The 19,917-nt window shown below is 36.7% G+C and overlaps 1 long non-coding RNA gene and 1 other non-coding gene across 2 annotated transcripts in view; both read right to left on the bottom strand.

The window, feature by feature from the left end:
- LOC107973711 (uncharacterized) overlaps positions 1 to 19,917 on the bottom strand; it is a 65,900-nt gene that overhangs the window by 18,320 nt on the left and 27,663 nt on the right. The gene's annotated exons all lie outside the window — the stretch shown is intronic.
- On the bottom strand, positions 17,752 to 17,853 carry LOC112208443 (U6 spliceosomal RNA). The gene has a single exon (XR_002942928.2). It is a non-coding gene; the product is annotated as a U6 spliceosomal RNA (small nuclear RNA).

Below are 19,917 nucleotides of genomic sequence, written 5' to 3'. Positions count from 1 at the left end.
AGCCACGATGCAGAGAGCAGTGACCCAAGGTTGTGTAAGGCAGCAGGGCCTGGCCCTGGCCCATGGAATCATTCTTCCCTCCTAGGCCTCTGGGCCTGTGATGGGAGGGGGCCCTGTGAAGGTCTCTGAAATGCCTTTGAGGCCTTTTTCCCATTGTTTTGGATATTAGCACTTAGGTTCCTATTAATTATGCACATTTCTCTAGCAAGTAGTAGCTCCACAGCCTGCTTGAATTTCTCTCCAGAAAAAGGTTTTTTTAAATTTATTTAATTAATTTATTTATTTTTATTTTTTATTTTTTGGTTGTTTGTTTGTTCATTTGTTTTCTGTGCCACAAGGCCAGGCTGCAAACTTTTCAAAGTTATACACTTCATTTCCCTTTTAAATATAAGTTCCAACTTCATGTAATTTCTTTGCTACTGCATATGAGCATAGGTTGTTAGAAGCATCTAGATCACATCTTGAATGCTTTGATGCTTAGAAATTTCTTCTGCCAGATGCCCTAGGTCATTACTCTGAATTTCAAACTATCACAGAGCCCTAAAGCAGGGTCATAATGCAGCCACATTCTTTGCTAAAGCATAACAAAGGCGACCTTTGCTCCATTTCCCAATAAGTTAGTCCTTTCCATCTGAGACTTCAGCAGCCTGGACTTAATTGTCCATATTATTATCAGCACTTTGGTCACACCATTTAACCGGTCTCTAAGGAGTTCTGAATCTTCCCTCATCTTCCTGTCTTCTTCTGAACCCTTCATAATCTTCCAGCCTTTACCTGGTAACAAATTCCAAAGCTGTGTCCACATTTTCAGGTATCTTTATAGCAATGGCTCACTTCTGGTACCAATTTTCTGTATTAGGCCATTCTTGAATTGCTATAAAGAAATAACTGAGACTGGGTAATTTATGAAGAAAAGAGGTTTAATTAGCTCACAGTTCTGCAGGCTGTGCAGGAAGTATGGCAGCATCTGCTTCTGGGGAGGCCTTAGGGAGCTTTTATTCATGTTGGAAGGCAAAGCAGGAGCAGGCACATCACATGGTGAAAGCAGGACCAAGAGAGAAAGGAGGGAGGTGCCACATACTTTAAACGACGAGATCTCACAAGAACTCACTATCTGGAAGACAGCATGTATTAGTCTGTTCTCACCCTGCTAATAAAGACATACTCAAGACTGGGTAACTTATAAAGGAAAGAGGTTTAATGGACTCACAGTTCCACATGGCTGGAAAGGCCTCACAATCATGGTGGAAGATGAAGGAAGAACAAACAGAAGTCTTACATGGTGGCAGGCAAGAGAGAATGAGAACCAAGTGAAAGGGGAAACCCCTTATAAAACCATCAGAACTCATGAGACTTATTCACTACCACGAGAATAGTATGGGGGAAAATGTCCTCATAGTTCAATGATCTCCCACCAGTTCCCTCCCACAACACATGGGAATTATGGGAGCTACAGTTCGAGATGAGATTTAGGTGAGGACACAGCCAAACCATATTACAGCACCAAAGGCATGGTGCTGAATTATTCATGAGAAATCTTCCCCCATGATCCAGTCACCTCTCACCAGGCCCCGCCTCTGACATTGGGGATTACATCTCAACATGAGATTTGGGTGTGGGCACACATACAAACTGTATGAGTAGGTGAATACTTGGATAAACACTGTTGAGCATTTGAAGTATCCTTCCAAACATTTTTATGGATATATAAACATAAATCTAAACATGGGATATTTAAAATTTTAGTCAAATGTATACTATTCTATAACTGGCTTATTAACTTCATGATTTGATGTCTATAATGTATTTAATCACTCTCCTATTACCGGATATTTAGCTTGTATTTTTTTCTTTTATATACTAATCTGTGAAGGCGCATTCTGCCTCTTACACCTTTATACACTTAGCACTTATTTCCTTATGATAAAGTCTTAGATATAGAATAGCTGGTTATTTCAGATTGGGTTTCCCAATAGCATACTTGGAGGTGAAGGTGAAGATCGTATTTAGGAGTTGTATTTAGGAGTGCTGGTAAAGTCAACACCTGTGGGATATAAGGGAGGGGAGGAAGCAGGATTAGTGATGTATTGACTGCCTTACAGTCTCTCAAGGAAAGCTGAAATCTCTGCTTTTCCCCCAGGGAAATTTTAAGCTGGAATGGCCTCTTAGAGTCACCTCAAGTTGGAATGAGTAGATTGGCCCTGAATTGATTAGTCATTGGCTGCAGTCTGCCCAAGGAAGGGCTGTTCTGCCTTTGAGCAGGTGGCTCTTTCCATCCAGAGAGATTCCTGAAGACAGTTGACAGCTGAGGGCTATCTGGTAGAAGCACTCCCAGGAGCTGGGGGAATAGTTCCACATTTCTGAAGGGGGCTGGGCTGGGCAGTGCATCACTGCACTGGGTCGAAGGCAATACATGTGACATAATTGATAAATTGTGCAAGATTACCATCCAAAAAGTTGCTGAATTATACTCATTTCTTTAGCAATGCGTGAGAGTTTTTGTTGTCCCATACTCTTAACATTGCTGAGAAATATCAATCTTTATATTTGCCAACATGGTAGACAAAAATCTTCACTGCTGTTTTAATTTGCATTCATTTATTAATGAGATTAATATCTTTTCACATATTGAAAGGCCATGCATATTTCTTTAGTGACTTGCCTATTTATGCCTTTTTTGCCATTTTCAATTATTGTGCTAATCTTTGTATGGTAAGGATATTAACCATTTACTTGTTATATATGTTACAAGTATTTTTTTCAAGTTTATAATTTGTTTTTTAATATTCTTTATCCATCACTGTAGTCTTTCATATAATTAAATCTATCTTTTTCTGATTTCTACCCTTTATGGTAAGAAGACACTTTTCTTACTCAAGATTATAAAAAAGTCTTCATATATACACTTTCAATACTTCATGGTATGTTGAATCCATTTTGAATTTACTTTCATAAATATATATAATGTGATACTAAAATTTAAGTTGGTGTTCAGACACCAAGATATAAAAGATCCCTTATTTCTTAAGTATCTAGAGGGCCAGACATATGCAGCCATACAGTTTTATATTGTAATGGTTGCAGGACTTTGACCTCTCAACCACATCAGGAATACATGAGGGTCAGGAGCCGCTGACTAAAGGAGAGTCTGGTCTTTGGATAAAGCTCTTACTGTACTAGTGAGACTAAAGCTCTTACTGTACTAGTGAGACTACGAGTCTCACTATCATTCTGGGGGAGGAATGGTATAGATGGATCTCCCTTTGCTTTAAGGAGACCACTTAGCAAGTACAATGAGTGCCCTCTGAAATTTCAGGATGTGGTGGATCAGTGTCTGATGCATGATGGAAAACGTAACTTCAAGAGCATGTTTAGGTCACTAACTTCTTTGATATTAGAATGAGGGATGGGTTGCTGCTGAATTGTTGATTTGCATTCTCAGAATTTCTCAAAACAGAGGTTCCTTAGTGTTTCTCATGCATCAGAGGCGGATACTTGCTCCTCCATTATACTCCTCAACACAAAAGCACGCAACATGGGACCATTTGGGTCTTGTCTCGAAGGGCCGCCAACAAGGGTAAATAGATATTATCAGACATCAGAGTATATTTAAAGGAGAAAAGATAAAGTTGGTTTATAATTGCAACCTATGAGTTCTGCTTCTTCAAAAGAATAGTTACAGTGGTATGAGACAAGGCTGTAACTGTTTTTTCCCCTCCAAAGTAGCCAATTCTTTCAATATTATTTATGTAGGGATATACCATTTCATCCATGGATTTGAAATGCCACCATATTTATATATTAAATTTAAATATCTATGTACTTGTTCCTGTATTCTATACTGTTCCAAGCATATAATCATTATTCTGCATTATAAATCCCATTAATATAATTAGTTTATAAAATATTTTAATTACTGGTCATAGAAATTCATTATTATTTTTCTCCAAATATTTTTGTCTATTTTTTTGCAAATCTTTTATCCAAATGAAAAACATAAACTTTAATCAATCCTCCAAAATCATAGATTTTTTTTTTTTGGAATTACATTAAACTTACAAAATTATTTTTGGGGAGATTTGACTTTTTTATAAAATTTAGAATTCCAGTCAAACACCTGGTATGTCCTTCTGTCCTTCAGTAACTTTTTATGACTTTCTTCATATATATTTGCACAATTTTCATTATATTTATTCCTAGATATCTTATATTTTAATTACTATAGCTAATTAGATTATCCATTTTCATATTTACAAACTTTATAGGAAATTTTATATATATTTATATGTGACAGAGATATGCATGCAGTGGCATACTGATAAATGCTTAACTGCTGACTTTCTGGAGGAAATTTTTTTTTTAAACTCTGATTTTTAGAGTTTGCTGATTTTTCACTGTGTAAATATTTTTTCAATGGCTAATTTCAAGATGTCAGCATTGATGCTACTGAGTGTGGAATTAGGAAAAGTATGCCTAATTTATCATTAATATTAAATACCAATTTATTAATCATTTAAATGTAATAATTATTTATAAATAATTTATTAATAAATTTATTCTTGTGAGCTATGATAAACCAATTTCAGTATATCACTGTCACACATTTTCTAGTTAAATAATCCTTAAAATAATTACAATTGACTACTTGCAAAGTTCAAAGTGAGCTTTAGAAATAAGAGTTTAGAACCTAAGACTTAGAATCTAAAAATTAAAATTAGAAAGCATTAAGATACATTGTTCTTAAATATTTTTTCTTTATTTACTACTCACTACTATTTTGATGTAAATTAATTAAAAGACCATTCATGGTCATTGTTTATCATGGACTCCCTCTTAAGAGCTCTGATTCTGTGGTTTTCCCTTTTCCTGTTGGTGCTTAGTCTACAGTTGGACGTGTCGATGAGTAGAGTGTGTCGCATCAGATGCTGAATTCTACTGTACTCAACACACTCAGTCTCCACTCCACTATGCAATCTCCCTGTACCAAGAAAACATTGAGAGAAATCACTTAAGGCATAGGGTTCTCACACAATTCTCAAAGCTTTTCAATGTATTATCTGCTGGGCATGCTCCCCAAAGTTTCCTCCAGCATCTGCTGGTTGGATTTTAGTGGTGTCTGTATCAAGTCAGAGAGGAAACTTGTAGCCAGACAACCAGGAATGCTATGGAAATTCAGGAAGTTCTGAATCTTTTTTATTGTTTGTTTTAACTCATTTTTGTTGTGGTAACCCAAAGCCACCTATTAAGGTTCTGGGCTCACGTTCTTTTATCCTTATCTCTCATATTAGGAGCCATCGTGTTTACATTAAATGAAATCTGAGGACAAATGCTGCTTTCATTTGCTTCAGGCTCAGCTAAATCTGACTCCATCACCTTTTCCTGCTACCTTTTAGCTCCTTCCAAGTTAAGGTTATAGGGCATCTTCCCAGCCACTATTATGCTTCAGAGTTTTTAGAGCTTTGTTTGGGAAACACTTCCACTTAGTTTGGAGGTAGGTCAATCCTTTGACAGGTGAATTAGTTTTCTAGGGCTGCCATAATAAATTACCACAGATGGGATAGATCACACAACAGGAATTTATTTCTTCAGAGGCTGGAGGCTAGGAGTCCAAGATCAAGGTTTCAGATTGGTTTCTCCTGAGGTTCTCTCTTTGGCATGTAGCCGTCTTCTCCTGTGTCTTCCCCTGGTCTTTCCTCTGTGTGTGTCTGTGTCTAATTTCTCCTTCTTATAAAGACACCAGTCATACTGGATTAGGGCTCACACTAACGAGCTAATTACCTCTGTTGAGACCTTATCTCCAAATATAGTCACATTCTGAGATGCTGAGTTTTAGGACTTCAATATATGAATTTTCACAATTCAACCCATAACATCAGGGTTAAAATTCAGATTATTGTCCATTAATTGACAATTTACTTAATCAGCTTCAATGATGATATCTAATCTGGTTTGCTATCTTTAATTCTTTCTCACTTATATATTTCCCTAGACTTTTCAATAGGATTTAGAGTGAAGGAAAAGATAAACACATGGACTCAAAGTGCTATCATCAGAAATCTGATATTTTCTAATGCCTGTGGGAAAAACAAAGGGAAGAGAGAGCACACCATCAGTGATCACTAAAGTATACTACTCTGCCCTAACCACAAAGGAGATGAGCTGTGTGCATGTACATGAATCTTCAGAGAAGAATAAAGCTGAAATTCTATCACATTTAGTGCTCATTGTTTGAATTGCTCCAAAATATTTATAACCCACATTTTAATGTTGTTGATTAATATATAATTAAGTATTAACACAATCTTTAAAGTTAAAGAATGAAGTACAATGGAATATTTGTGAATTTTCTGGGATCATGGCCAGAATGTCACAGTAACATTTATTTTCTTGGAGTAATTACTGTACATACACAGTAATTTACAGCGTTTCTTTCTGTCTACTTGTGTCCAATTTGCAATTTTATTTTTTAGTCATATCCAGACATGAGTCTTTATAAACTACACATGCACTGTTAACAAGGGTGGTTAAAAATGGCTCTTAAACTTTCATATTGTAAGAACATTTTCTGTGAATGTATTCTATTCTTTCCTCTTTGATGCCTCAGCCCACACAAGTAATACAACTGCTCCCTTTAATTAAAAAGGGAAAATATATTACTTATAAAGCTTAGTCTTAAGCAGAGCCAGGTGCAAAATCTATAGTTCCCATAATAGGAGACGTACCATAAAATGGAATAAAATGATAAATTGATAAATACAGCACATAATTATTTGTTTTCTGTTGTTATCTTTTTTTTATTAGTGGCAAGAATGTACAAAAGAATTACAAAGTCTCTGTTTAATGCAGTAAAAAACTATGAATTATATAACTTAGGGGATCTACAGTTAACAAAAAAGTCTTTGAACTTAAAATTCTCCCTATAGCTTTTCACCCTTGATCTGTGTTTTCTCTTCTCTTTATAAGAATTAATACAATCCTTTTAGATAATTTCTCCTATTATTTATCTCATAAGAGGCAATTTATTTAAGGGAAATGTAGTTTCAATGACATGTACTTTATTTTGTATCTGCCCATAGATGCTTTGGCCATACATTGGAAAAAGGAGAACAAACGCAGTAATGTTATGAAATAAACTTTAAACACCAAGTAAGTATTCCCTGGAGGAGAAGAAACAGAAATATAAGCTGCTTATTCTGGGAGTTGTTCAAATCCTCTAATCTGTTTGAGATTATTTTGATGTTGTGATTTAAGGTGAGAGTTTGGTTGTTGCCTGCATGCCTCACTCTGCATTCCACACCCGTGCTGTTTTTCAGTGGTTAGGATTCTGGAGTCAGGATTCCCTTCATTCTGCTATTGGGTGTTTCTGTACAGTTGGATGTTTCTACTATTACATTTTGACTCTAATGAAATTTTCACATTTCTGCCCATAAAATATATATTTCCTGAGAGGAAAGAGAAAGAAATGTGGAGACTGGGGGAAACAACCCAAATAGGCTATTATGGTCACATATATCTGATCATACAGATTGATGAAAATATGCTTCTATAGCTTTTTCTACTGTAAGTTTCATTACAATGAAAAGAAACAGTAATGCAGAGGTATATTTAGAAATATACTCAAATAATTTTGAAGATGTTTCTACCACAATATAAAAATAAAAATATTGCACCATTATTTTTTTGTTGTTGTTTATCCATAGGCTAGTGTGTAGGGATAGAAGACTTAAAAGCTGCTCCTTAGGGAATTAGGGTACATAATATATATTTCATTTTCACTCTGTTTAAAATAAAATGTCAAGGTGCTACACAGCTGTAGAGGACTCTTGACTTAAGCCCCACTTTGTAAGGCAGTTTCTGAAACTCCACGGTCTCCAGCTAGCTCCTGGAGAATAACATAGAGACTAGGTTGAATCTATCATCACCCTCCAGTAATGAGAAACAGAATAATCAAAATAGCATTTACTGAATTCCTACTTAATCTCAGACACATTTTCCCATTTTTTATAACCCTCAATTACTCTGTTAAAGTAGGTTATTTTAGCTACTTTCAGAGAGGAAAAAAATGGACACAGAGAATAATGGTGGTGTGAAGATTTGAACATAGGACTGTTTTATTCTAGGGCTACAATGATTCCAACTCAAGTAGTCGTCTCTGAAATGCTACTCAAGAGCCTGTACTGATTCTATGGCTTGAAGTTACCACAGAACCTATGGAATCACAAGAATAGGGGTGAAGCATAGCTGAGGTGGGTCACAATTCCAAAGGTTCTACCCAAAAGTTTCAGCCTAGCAGTCATAATCAAAGAAAGGAGTGAAAACATCTCTGTATAAATTCTATTACTTATTGCTCAGTGAGTTCTTATCATCCACAGCAGACCTTCCCAACTACAGTGCCTGACAATTCCTCAGATGAAACAGATGTGGTGAGATGAACAGGATTTTAATATCTGACTTCTTGAGATGGTGTGGCTGGTCCCCGGCCCAAGCTGCTTGTCTGCCCTCCTCTCAACCACCACAACATGGTTGTGAGCATAGGAATCCTTTACAGATCAAGAACATTTTTCACCTAACTTGTCCAGTCCTGTCTTCTGCCATTCTTGGCACAACAATATTAAGCTACTGGCATTTCTAGAACCTACTGTGTTCTTTTAAATCTCTGTGTCCCTGATCAAGCTGTGATGTTAACACCACACCCACCTTCTTACGAACACAGCTTGCTATGTCAGGTCTCAGATCAAAGGCAATTGTCTCTGTGATTTCTTCAATAAACCCCTACATGAATCAGAGCAATCCTTGTAGGGTCCCATATACTTTGTTTATGTCATTATAAAAGTAATAATTACTCAAATTAAAATTATTCAATTTTATATTTCATTAGCATCTTCATATTATACTCAACTCATTCTGGACAGAAACAATATCTTCCCTACCTAAACTGGTGACTAGATCAGACTAGAAACTCAATAAAATTTGTTTAATTAATTACTTAATAACTGATATAAAAATAAGGCCACAGGTTCCTTCTTTTCAGATTTTTTTTGGCAATGAAACCCCATTATATATGCCATCTACCTAATAAGTAATCATACCTTAATAAGATTGATAACATGCCTTCCCAGGAATATGCACTGCTATATAAACTAAGTGTTCACCATAGTTTCAAGATCCCATTTGATAATAAAATTAAAGAAACAAACTTATAAAGCAATCAAACATTCTTTTAAAAATGTTTGAAATAAGAAAAAATCCTATACTCTTTAAAAAATTATATTGATTATTCTTCCTTTCATGATATTTGTTTCAGTGTCTTATAATTTAAACACTTAGAGTTAAGTGACAACATGAATATAAGGTAAAAGAACAGAAATTTTTCTACTTTATGTTTAACAGTAGAATCTTCCAAAAGGAAATACCAAAGCACTAAACTATTTTCAATTAATTGCCATCAAAGGGGCTTTTGTATGCTCCTTTCAGTTAGGGTTTTCAAATTCATATTCAGGAAGTTCTGATACTGCTTTATTTTTAAGCAACTTAAACTTGAATTATTTTGAAAAACATAATCACAAGGAAACATTAAGAATATGCCTAAAATTATTGCCATTCAGGGAATATCTTAGATACTTGTATACCTAACATAAATATTTTCTTAAAATGTCTTGGAAAACAGCACCTTAGAAATTATTTTTCTATGGTTAATTAATTGTACAGCATTTATTTACATTGCACGTAAACTTTTTCTTCTATCACTTCTCAAAGATACCCAAGAGTCTAGCAATATAAAATGAATCCCATAAAATTCAGAGAGGAACTTTTATACTGAAGGCTTATAAAAGTCTAGACATGTTGTTTAGTGAAAATGATTTGTGTGGAATTAGAGAATAAGGACGGGGAGCCACACAGGGGTCACCAGGAAAACTTTATCAAAGTTATCTCATTTTGCTTTGCCTTGAACAGTGACAGAATAAATATCCTTGTAATAATATTCCTTTCTTGCCATAATTACTTTCTTTTGAAAAATATTTAGAATTTTGGGTGAAAACACATACAAAATTCAAAGGTTTTGATCTATGTTCCCAAATTATTCTTCAGAAACTTTTCATACATTTTGTATACCCTCAATGGTATATGGCTATTTGTTTTATGTATTCTCATCAAAATTATGTGTTATTTTTAAAGAATATTTACCTCTTGATCACTGAAAAATATATCTTATTTAATTCACATTTTTGATTTGTGAAGTTTATGCTCACCAGCTATTTGTATCTATGCAAGAGTACATAAGTGATTATCTGAAAATTTTCTCAATGTGGAAAAACTGAATGTTTACCTCTCTTGTGAATTTCAAAGGCTTTGTATATAGTACATGTGTTAACTTTTGCCTTTAATATATTTTTCAAATTCATTTTTTCACCTTGTTACTTGATTTTCAATCTTATTTGTATTGATTTTTGACATGCAAAATTTAAAAATTTTAATGTAATCAAAAATCAACATTATTTTCTCATATAGTTTCTGGGTTTCACTTCCTGCTTAGAAAGATTTTTCACACAGTGAGATAATGTTCACCTATATTTTCCTAGAGTGTGTTTGGCTCATTCTGATGTGGATAATGGTGTGTGCGATTTTATTCTTATATAGATGCACGCCTTAGTATTGAGCATAAACAAGCCTATGCTACTGCTTTCCAATTACATGAGGTTTTTTGTGTGTGTGTGTGTTTTCTTTTGAGACGGAGTCTCGCTTTGTCGCCCAGGCTGGAGTGCAGTGGTGCGATCTTGGCTCACTGCAAGCTCCGCCTCCTGGGTTCATGCCATTCTCCTGCCTCAGCCTCCCGAATAGCTGGGACTACAGGCGCCCGCCACTATGTCCGGCTAATTTTTTTTGTATTTTTAGTAGACACGGGGTTTCACCGTGTTAGCCAGGATGGTCTCGATCTCCTGACCTCGTGATCCACCTGCCTCGGCCTCCCAAAGTACTGGGATTACAGGCGTGAGCCACCGTGCCCGGCCTACATGACGTTTTATGCCTATGGATGTTTAAAGTTACTTTCAGTTGAGACATGCATGGTCTTAATGTTTGTGTCACCTCCAAATTCATATGTTGAAATCCTAACCCCCTATGTGATGCCATTAGGATATGGGGCCATTTGGAGGTGATCAGGTCGTTAGGGTGGAGCCCTCATAAATGGGATTAGTTATAAAAAGAGACCCCAGAGAGATCCCTCATCCCTTCTGCCATGTGAGGACACAACTAGAAGATAGTTATCTTCAAACCAGGAAGTGAGCTCTCACCAGACACTGAGTCTGCCAGTGATTGATCTTCAACTTCCCAGTCTCCAAAGTAGTGAGAAATAAATTTCTGTTGTTTATATGACCCAGTCTATGGTATTTTGTTATAGTAGACTGAACAGACTAAGACAAAACATTTTCTAATTTTATGATTCTGCATAGTAACATTATTGCTACCAGCATAAACCTTCGTAAATTACTAAGGGCATTGGATGTTAGTTCTGACCAGATTTGGGGTTTTGTAGAAGTTCCTTTCTCTGGCTATCCCTTCCACGATGCGGGCATAATAACTTAAAGGCATGCAGTGCTTCTGTTACAGATTAGGAAAAATAAAATAAAATCCTGGGAATTTTGACAGAAAGGCGAGTGAGTTTCTTGCCATTGCTCCTGTAGATGAAAGCAGCCAAAACTGCCACCAGAATGCTGCTTAGAAAGCTTTTAGTCTCAGAAAGAATTGTTTTCTTCTGTGCTACCACGTCAGTTCTGGTAGTCATATCTTATTTTGTCTCACAATTTTTCCCCTTTGATGCTCACCTTACCTCTATTTGCTCTCATGATTATTTTACTTGAATCATGGACACAGGGACTATGGGGAGAATGACAGGTCATTGTATTCAGACCTCTGTACCTAGTGCATGTTATTGCCAGACACTTATATTATTCCCTTTAGAATTATATTTAATCTCTTTCTGAATGTCTTATTGATGTTTTCTCAATGACCTCTTCGGGTGGCTATTCCATTGTTAAATTACTCTTGCCTTTAGGACACTTTCTCTTATAAGTAATTTAAACATGCCCTTCTTATTTCTTGTAAAACATTCTAAGTCAACCACAAACAATTCTTCACTTTACTGTATATTATTTCTTTCTTCTCCAGTAAAATACCACGTCATGGGAGGCAAATTCTCCATTCAACATGTAGGCCATTCAGAGGAAACCTAACAGATTTATGCCATTTACACATCTATAAAAGGAACGTTTAAATGCTCTTTAAAATTCCTCTCAGCACTAATATTTTGTGATCCTATGATTTCTACATGTGGTTGTAAAATGATTTCTAAATCTGTCTGTGTTCCAATTTGTTATGCCTGTGAAACTTTAAGTATTGTGTACTTAAATCTATTATTTTTAACTTACAATAATCAAAAACTGTAAATTATATCATGTAGAATTATAAGTGCCTAATTTTATTGAGTACTTTTTATGTACTAGTTTGTTATTGGATATTTATATATTTTAGATTTATCCTCTAATGATATTTTATAGTATTTTGTTAGCGTTAAATATACATACACGCGTGTGTGTATATACATATGTTATATATACATATTTATATATTTAAATTTATTCTATTGGAAACATTACATTGAATACATTCTTGTTGTATCTTTTATTCTCTTAAGCCATCATATCTTTTTTGTTTCCTTTTTATGGAGAATTTCTGAGGACACTTGTCCCATGAAGACACTTTACAGAAGTCTTATTCTATTTCCTACTACATTATTTTCTAATACTTTTCCCTTTGTTTATGGCTACTAAGAAAATTTGTTGACACAGGTTGATGGAAGAGAATAGAGAACTCAGAAATAAAGCCATGTATCTAGAGCCAACTGATCTATGACAAAGTTGACAAAGACACACACTAGGGAAAGAACACCTAAAAATGTGCTCTCCTTTTTTTTTATCATACTCAGCTCACTGGACTGGCAACATCAGCTATGCCAGTCTTCTTCAGAGTGGGATGCACAGCCCACAGGGGAGCATCGAAAGTGGAGGGAGAAAATATTAAAACATCAAGAATGAAATCAAGCTTTTCAGACAGTTAAAACTTGGATTGACACTGGCTTCTGCACTGAGCCATGAGAGAATGAGACAGCCTCTAAGAAGAACGGGAATCCACAGCAAGTCGTTGATCATGATGTCTTCACTCTTGCATTTGCTTTCAACATTTTGTGACACACTGCAGCTTTCCTGTGCCTGATTAAGCTGGTCTGGCTTATACACCAAATGGACAATTTGTCGAAAAAGTTTTCTTCAACTAAACCATAGTATAAGACATAATTTAACTTTGTAACCTCAAACGCTTACCTACAACATCCATTGTGTCTCTAAGTTCAGCAAACTCCAATGTCTTCACTCAGTCTTTCTGCCCACACCTTAGTTGAAACTCTCCTTACTTGTAATCTGGATGGTTAGTAGATACTGTCCTAAATGAACTTCCACCTTCAGTTTTACTCCTTTTGCAATCTACTAGCTACCCTAAGCACACTCTTCATTTAATACACATCATGTGACACACATGCCACTCTCTTGTTTGACATCATTTGTCTTAGTAGGCGCAGGTTACTGTAATAAAATACTACAGACTAGATGGCTTAAACAACAGAAATCGATTTTTTTACAGTTCTTGTATCTGGAAGTCTGCGATTAGGGCGTCAGCATGGTTGGGTTCTGGTGAGGACTCTCTTCCTGGCTTTCAGATCCAACTTCTCACTGTGTCCTCACAGGGCCTTACCTTGGCACATGCACTTGGAGAGAGAGATTTCTCTCATCCCCTTCTTATAAAGCCACCAATCCTATCAGATTAGGACTCCACCCTTATGACCTCATTTAATCTTAATTACCTCCTAAAAGCCCTGTCTCTAAATAGTGACACTGGATGTGAGGACTCACCCCATGGGACTGGGGGAGCAGGTATAATTCAGCCCACAGCATCATTCACTGGTTCTCTATCTTCCCTCTTGTTAGATGCTGGGATCCTGGTCATGGGGTCTAAAGCTCTCCATGATCCCATGCCAGCCTGTCCCTCCTGACTCAGCTCAAACTGTGCCTGATCCAGTATGTTGTGTTCAAGCCCTACTTAGCAGTTCCCCAGGGTATACCATGTTTTCTCTGGATTCTCTGCCTTGTTTGTCATCTTATGCCCATTTTGAATATTTTCTATTCATCCTTGTGAACAGGAAGTAGGCACATTTTCCTCCAAGAATCCTGCACTAGTAATAATTTCCTTTTACTCTATTCCTTATCCCTCTACCTTAAGTCTGTGTTAGAGGCCCTTCTTCTCTGCTCTCTGTGTAAGTTAATACCATACTACATTATAATAATTTGTTTACTTGCCTGCCCCCCATTAGATTATAAACTCTTTGAGGGCAGTGCCCATGTTTTATTATTCTTACTATTATTTCTATTCTCAGTGGTTAATATTGGATGGTTAGATGTTAAACAAATTCTTCTTACTGAAAAGTGTTTTAGTATCACCTGTAACTGTATAAAATAATAAGCATGAATATCAGTATGGCTGTTATAAACTACAAAGTCTCTTACTCTCAGTAAGTGTGTTGAATAATGTCACTGCTCTTTATTGGACATGGGTATAGAGTGACTGGAAGGCAGACAGTAAGACACTGCTTAACTGTGCAGAAACGATGCCGAGGGCTGCGGGTCGGGGACAGGGCAGGGAGAAGAAATATAAGTGAATCTATCATTGAACAAAGCAGAGTAACACATTTAGGAAGTTTTACCTAAACCACAGCTGAGTATCAACCATTAGGAGGCCTGGATTCCCTACAGTTGAATTTCTGTCCTTTGGTCGATAAGTACCTAATCACTGCCTAATCACTTACAACCTACCAACACTTTCCCCTCTGTAGCCCATGCAATCCAAGGCTATCCTGGCTTGCTTTGCACCGACCTCCCTGCAGAGTGGGTGTATATTAGTCTGTTCTCACACTACTAATAAAGACATACCTGAGACAGGGTAATTTATAAAGGAAAGAGGTTTAATTGAGTCACAGTTCCACATGGCTAGACAGTCCTCAGGAAACTTACAATCATAGCGGAAGGGGAAGCAAACAAGTCCTTCTTCACACGATGATAGGAGAAGAAATGAGAACCCAGTGAAGGGGGAAGACCCTTATAAAACCATCAGATCTCATGAGAACTCACTCACTATCATGAGAACAGGATGGGGGAAAGAGCCCCCATGATTCAATTCTCTCCACCTGGTCCTTCCCACCACATATGGTGATTATAGGAACTACAATTGACAATGACATTTGGGTGTGGGGACACAGCCAAAACATAACAGGGTGTAACACTGCTTCTCTGGATTGATTTGAATCCCATCACTCTAGGAAGGCTGTTAAAATATTCCACTTACAATGCCTCAACTGAGAGGGTTGAAGAAACCATAGCAATTCCATATGTATAGGGTAAAGGATAAAGTACTCTTGCTAGCCCAGGATAGGGCACGTGGCCAAGGCCTTCCCTTGCCAAATTTGCTGCTGTATATGCTTTCTTGATTTTACTCTCAGGTCAGAGGAGGTGGATAGATACTCCAGTGAAGCCTTAACAATTTTTGCTTGGTTTTGAATTCTCTCTTCCTGGGACTGGAGTTTGGGGAAAAGCCTGAATGAAGCAATCCCCTACAACATACCCACACCTGCTAACCCCACTCCCTTGCCCCATAGCTAAGAAAGACTGCATTTACCCATAGAATTACCCTGGCTCCTTCTTCTTAATTGATTGTATTATACAAGAACAACTCTTTCAAGGGTAGGTCAAAGGCCATCATTTACTCCCTTCCAGTTCTCTAGATGACGGTGTCATTTCACTTTCCTCCTACATCAGGTATTTTTTTGACAACTATCAACCTTTCCTAAAAAAATTGAAGCTATTGAGACAAATGTTTAGTTATTACAAGTTATTTCCACAAAGAATCAGTTTCCTTGTAGGTAGTCAGTCATCTTTAGTGTTGTTAGGAAGATGAATATCAGGGTATGGCCAACGAATTACAAAAATGGTCAAGTTAAGAATAACTCCTTCATAATCATTGGTGAAGTGTTTTCAGAGTTCAATAATTTCCAGAATTTGTACCTAGTAGTGGATAAGGGAAGATAAAACACAGTAGTTGGATAATTCACTTACAAGATGTTTTTTTTACAGTATCTGCAAAATGCAGCCGTGGGTTCTTTCTTTAGGTAACATGTGTTTCTGTGTTTCTGAAGTGATGACCTGTTTTGTGCTTCTCACATACCAGTAAGACAAAATTCCCTTAGAATCGAAGAAATTTTAAACATGTCAAATAATACATGAAGTTGAGAATTCTCTAAGGCAGAGGAATTCAGTTTTTAAGAGGGTAGAGAAATAAGCAAAATGACCCAGACATAAAACTTACCCTAAGAAAGAAAATAGCTGGGAGTGGAAAACCGATTCTTCAGAGGACAAAGATAGGAAGATAATTGGTTCAGAAGAAACACTTCCACCTGAAGTAGAGAAAAAGCAGGTTGATAACCCTTGTGGAACTATGAAGGAAGAGAACCAGTGCTGTCTTCATAATCGTGGAGGCTGGGATGGCCCCCAGTATTAGAGATTCTATTGTGGACATTAAAAAGGTAGAAGAAAAAGAAGTCATTGTTCACTTGGAAAGGAACTAAAATGTTTCCAGCCCAAAGAAAATTCAATACTCGGATTGAAACTATGAGGGAAAAAAAAGATAATTGAAAGAGTTAAAAACAACAAAAATTAAAAACTTTTAAAGAAATTATTGAAAGAATAATATGTATTCCCCCAAATTATTGAATTTATTCACATTTCTATTTCTATTAAACCTGTGTATCATTTCAAAATAAGTGAAGTAAGTGATAGTCTTTCCCCTTTCTACGTACCAGTCTATAGGTATGTATTGAATACTTACATATATCACATCTGATGCCTGCAGAGACCACTCAATGCTATTTAAAATGGTTCAACAGCTAAGCTCTGAAGCAATTAGAGTTGGAGTGAGAGATGTCCATGTGTTTACATATATTATACTGGGAATGGAATGGTATCTATGTAATTCTGTGAACAGTTTATATTTGGACTACATCTGGATTTTTTGTCTTTCTTTCCAAAAGCAAGAAGAATAAAACTCCAGTACAGCAAATTATGGACTTGGAGAAACAAACAGAAATAACGGCATTAAAATAAAAAGGCAATTCTTGGATAAATTAGATGTCATTAAATGCCATTTTAAAAGATTATGTAATTAAAATTGAAGAGTGACAGATTTTACACTAGTTTAATAGCATTATGCAAAGAAGAAACCATCCTAAGATGCCCCCCAAAAACGCTTTGGACATAGAACACGGATATTTGGAAGAGAATCATTAGAAGCTGAAGGTTTCAGGAGAAAAGTACAGATCAGTCTCTCAAGTAACATATTCCCTAGCCCTATCTGTATGAAGACTTTCTTCTCTTTTTCTAATTTTTAATATTTGTGGGTACATAGTAGTATATATATTTATGAGGTACACGAGATGTTTTGATACAGATATGCTATGTGTAATAATCACATCATGAAAGATAGGGTATTCACCCTCAAGCATTTATTCTTTGTGTTACAAACAATCCAATCAGACTTTTTAAGTTATTTTAAATGGTATGATTAATTTATTATTGACTATAGTCACCCTGTAAAAATATGTATATATAATGCTTCACAAATTTGCATGTCATCCTTGCACAGGGCTATGCTAATATTCTCGGTATTGTTCCAATTTTAGTATATATGTTGCCAAAGCAGCGCTGTATAAAGTCTTTCTTACAAAGAATCAATTCCTTGTGAGGACAAATTTAAAGCAAAATAAAATACTGTCATGCCATTCAGGAGACGGTGAGAGTTTCTCTGACCTTCAGAAATCTATTGAACTTGTCTTGAAATTCATGTCAATTTCAGAGCCAATGGATGTCCAAAGTCCACAGAGGAGACGATGTTGGTAACCTGCCCATATTCCCTAACCCAAATTTCAGCTTCAAGCACTTGCATATATTTATCTTATTTGTTGGGGTCAGAGGTGCCAAGGAATCTCCTCTGTGAATAGCCCTCAAACAATGACCCAAAAGAATTATATATACATACCTAGTTCCTCAGAAAATACTTCTGAGGGGTGTGTTTTACATGAACTCCTCTTGCCTAACATGATGAAGTCCACATCCACAGTGGTAAATGGCTTAATAATGAACGTCTTTGACTACCTTTTCTTCTTTGTCCCAGTTCCTCCCTGGCCTAGTGGTGGTTTTTTCCTCCTTCTGAATAAACAATTTGCACTATAGCCTGGGCGAGGTGGCTCACGTCTATAATCCCAGCACTTTGGGAGGCCGAGCTGGGTGGATTACCTGAGGTCAGAAGTTCGAGACCAGCCTGGCCAACATGGCGAAATCCCAGCTCTACTAAAAATGCAAAACTTAGCTGGGTGTGGTGATGCATGCCAGTAATCTCAGCTACTCGGGAGGCTGAGGTAGGAGAATCACCTGAACCCAGGAGATGGAGGTTGCTGTGAGCCGAGATCGCGCCACTGCATTCCAGCCTGGGCAATAGAGCAAAACTCTGTCTCAAACAACAACAATAACAACAAAAAAAAATTTGCACTGGAGTTCTTGTCCCAGTGTCTGCTTCTGGGGACACACAAACTATGGCACCTTCCCTGAGATTTGTATGTATTCCCTGGGTGATTACATTTTCATAGGCCATGCATCCTCATAAGCTAACTCAGTTCCTCATCAGAGGAACTCAACTGCTTCTTCAGATTCCAAAAATAAATATTCACTTCCACAACTTTTATGAATTCTAAAGGCTTTATTGAAAATTTGGAGAGGCCAGGACTGGTGGCTTACACCTGTAATCCCAGCACTTTGGGAGGGCTAGGTGGGAGGATGACTTGAGCCCAGGAGTTTGAGACCAGCCTGGGCAACATGGTGGAATCCCATCCTTACAAAAAATTTAAAAAAGTAATTAGCTGGATGTGGTGGCCCACACCTGTCGTCCCTGCTACTCCACACACTTAGGTGTGAGGATCTCTTGAGCCCAGGAGGTTGAGGCTTCAGTGAGCTGAGATCACTCCAGAAAGAAAATTTGGAAGGCTCTCTGGAAGTAGTCACTTTGTACAATGTGCAGCTACTCTTCTTCTTCCCTTCCTCTTCCTCAATTTCTCTTTTGCAGACTACTTGGGGGAATTCCCATTCTTTTTATGTCTAGAGAGCAGTTTCTTTCTTTCATAGTTTAGGGCTAGGCAGCCAGGGTCTGGAAGTCCCACATACTACTCCAAAAATTTTGTGCTCTTTTCTCAAAGATAGCTGTATCCCTTAGAGGAATTCTGTAGTCATCAGTTGAAATAATAACATTTTATACACTTCATTGTGGTCAAAACTTCCCTGTATAATCATCCATTTCTCTTTTTTTTTTTTTTTTTCCCTGAGACAGGGTTCTTGCTTAGTCACCCAGACTGGAGTACAGTAGTGGGATCATTGCTTACTGCAGTCTTTAACTCAAGAGCTTAAGCAATCTGATTCCTCTATTTTAAAACTATTATTAATTATTCTTATAGAATAAGAATAAAACAGTTACTCTCAAAGTTTTGTATACAGTAAACTGAATAAATTCTTTTTTCTCAGTATTCAATCTTTCTCAACTCTTCTTTTTGTCATCTTGGTAAACTGAGCTAAATAAATTATCCTAGTATAGTTATGAATAATTATCTGGAATGGGTCCACCAAACTTGACCAGAGGTGGAACTAAGTTTTACCAGGCTCAGAGTTATACAATTTGGGGTGTGCTCTTAGGAAATAAAATATAAAAAAATGTAGATGA

This window comes from Pan troglodytes, chromosome 13 (assembly GCF_028858775.2).
Source record: "Pan troglodytes isolate AG18354 chromosome 13, NHGRI_mPanTro3-v2.0_pri, whole genome shotgun sequence".
Taxonomy (NCBI): domain Eukaryota; kingdom Metazoa; phylum Chordata; class Mammalia; order Primates; family Hominidae; genus Pan; species Pan troglodytes.
The sequence above is the reverse complement of the archived record's forward strand: the minus strand, read 5'-3'. Positions and strand labels throughout refer to the sequence as shown.